The sequence below is a fragment of the Grampus griseus genome (genome assembly GCF_964374135.1).
Source record: "Grampus griseus genome assembly, chromosome: 3".
Taxonomy (NCBI): domain Eukaryota; kingdom Metazoa; phylum Chordata; class Mammalia; order Artiodactyla; family Delphinidae; genus Grampus; species Grampus griseus.
Window position 1 is genome coordinate 83,768,188 of NC_139019.1, and position 2,968 is coordinate 83,771,155.

General features: G+C 40.2%; 1 pseudogene across 1 annotated transcript; it reads right to left on the minus strand.

The window, feature by feature from the left end:
* Positions 1 to 587: 587 nt before the first annotated feature.
* LOC309819844 (dematin-like) lies at positions 588 to 1,115 on the minus strand (annotated as a pseudogene). Its single transcript has one exon. The product of its transcript is annotated as a dematin-like (transcript).
* Positions 1,116 to 2,968: the final 1,853 nt, after the last annotated feature.

Sequence of the window (2,968 nt, forward strand, 5' to 3'; positions counted from 1 at the left end):
ATTAGACTTTCCATGGTGTAAGGAAGTATGAAAGGGTGTCCAGTCCAGTAGGGACTGGTTCTCTCTGGATAGGCAATGACTTTTCCATCTCTTCTTTCAAGACCATCTTTCCCAACTTGGACATCACCTTACTGAGTTTCTCTCTCTGACGCCTCCTTGAGTGCCATTTCTTCTCTGGAGTCACCATCGCCCTCCCCTTCCTTCTCTTCGTCTGCCTCCCTGTGAGATGCCTTTTTAAAACAAAACAAAACACTTTATTTATTTATTAATTTTTTAAAAATCATTTATTTATTTATTTTTGGCTGCATTGGGTCTTTGTTGCTGCACAGGCTTTCTCTAGTTGGGGTGAGCGGGTGCTACTCTTCGTTGCGGTGTGCGTGCTTCTCTTTGCGGTGACTTCTCTTGTGGAGCACAGGCTCTAGGCATGTGGGCTTCAGTAGTTGTGGCACATGGTCTCAGTAGTTGTGGCTTTCAGGCTCTAGAGTGCAGTCTCAGTAGTTATGGCACACAGGCTTCGTTGCTCCATGGCATGTGGGATCGGACCCATGTCCCCTGCATTGGCAGGTGGATTCTTAACCACTGCACCACTAGGGAGGTCCCTGAGATGCCTTCTGCTTCCTCCATTCTGTCTCCACAATGAAGAGTCATGGGAGGCAGACCAGTAGTCAGTTTCGATCTTGGCCATCTGGTTGGAGTCAGGAGGCTGGGATACAGGGAACTTGGGTGACTCAGTGATGAGTTCCTCAATGAAAGCCTTGCTCTGAGGGCTGCCTCCCATGAACTCTCTCTGTTTGTAGATGAGTAACTTCTTGTAGATGTTGGAATCTGGGCAGGTGGTCTTGGGATGATGGAAATGGTAGAGGCTGGTTCTTGGGGCTAAAATCTGAGAGTTGTCAGGAAACCAGCTCTCTGCCCACACCTCCAGGGTGATGGAGATGGTAGGGGGTGTAGATTTGAGTGACAGTGAGCTCCTGGCTTCTGGGCAGCTCCACGTGTTCCATGAGGGAAGGTAAAGTGGGGCTTGTAGATTGTGAGGTTAGGCCACCCCATGTCCAAGATGGCCTTGTCCTGGGGGATTGCAGCCAAGTCCTTGTGCCCAGCATGTGATTGTCCATTGATTTGTGTGTTAGCTTGTGTGCTAGCTCTGTATTTCCAGCTGCCATTAAAATAAATGCACAAAATGTTTATTTGTGTACCATATAAAATAAGCCAGGTTATCCTCAGCAGTTTGAGAGAGATTAAAATTTGTGGAAATTACTTTTAAAGGACTATAATACCAGCCACGACTAGATAAGTTTAAAGCAACTGTTTTTGAATTGAATGTAAATTCCCATAAAATAGGCTGTCTGTGGGGTTTTGTAAACTAGGTGCCACATAGTAAGAACAATGAATGGTAAATTTGATTATATAACATTAACAGTATTATATAGGCAGTTTAGTCCCAAATAGATGGACACTTGTATTTATAAATAAATTTAACACAATATATGATATTAATATAATTTTCTGAGTTAGCAAACATACACTACAATTAAAATTTTTAAAGGACGGTTATATAAACATGAATAGAAATAGATTTATAAGCAGTTTTCCCCACAATTCAGTTGATAGTCTTGAGCAATCCTTAGTGCTTATACTCTCTTGGGTCAAGTCTGTGACTCAGCATCAGAATTTGACTGCTTAGATGAATCAATGATTTTATATTTTTTAAAGACTCCATCTTTTACCTTGATCTCTGAGATGACATTGTTTATTTTATTACCTCCCCTCCACAATTTCCAATTATTTGGATACTTTTATTTTAGTTGTGTCATAGTGGTAGCAGAGCAAACCAGTGGATCATGAAATCAAGAGAACAGCTGAAAGACCAGTACAAGCAGATTTAGGTCAAATTAGTGGTATTCAATAAGGTTAAACGTAGATGTATTTTCTAGGAAAGCTATAGTTAAAAACAAAAGCAAAACTTGGATAGCTGAATTGGCAAAGAGATACTTTGCAGACCACCAACTCAGTATTACATTACCTTCCAGTTGTTTACTTAAGGACAAACAGGGCTCCTTCAGTTTTTGCTTATGAAGACAAAGGGGAAACCTTCTGTTTTAAGTAGGGTGTGGCTTATAGAAGCATCTTATTAAAATGACATTCTCCCTGTGGGCATATGTATTAAGAAACAGTTCACCCAGCCTAAAATCAATTACTCCTGTGGCAAAGAAATTCTGAGTTACGCATCATTCTCAGAGGTAGTTAGCATTCCACTGAAGGTTACTGCTCCCATCCAAGAGAGGAGTTACCCAATTTAATCGACTCTCTGAGTGTTAAACCTCAGATAGTAAACAACTTAGATTATAAACAGTGCAATTATTAAGTATAATCGTTAAGACACTGTGTTTTAACTAGATAATTCACAGAATAATCAGTGGTTAGCCAGAGAGTTCTGATTGTTTAATACTTAGTTGAACTTTTATTCAGAAGTAAACACAAAACAAGTTTGAATATTAACCTGTTTCCATGATTCTAGACCCTCCCCCCCTCGTATGTTCTGCGCATTGCAGTCAGTTTTCTTTCTCAAGGAAAAACTTAGGTCTCTCTCCTGCTTAAAATATTCATCTGTTCTTCTGTGTTCTCTTGATAGAATTCAAACATGTTTACATGGCTTAAAGCACCCTTGATCTGACCCCTCTTTACTTCTCTAGTCTCATCTTTTATCTCTGTACTGCTCAATCTACTTTCCCTTTCTTCCACTTTAATTCTATACTGTGGTCATTCTGGATTTCTTTAGCTCTTGAAACATGATATAATTTCCCACCACTGGGCATTAATATAGACTGTTGCCTCTGTTGGGAACTTTATTCTCTTCCTTTTTGCCTAAGTCGTTTCATCGTTTATGTTTCAATACGGATTCCAATTCCACTGGACATTTTCCCTTAACTCACTAAGACTGGGTTAGTATTCTTTCTGCATAGTCCCA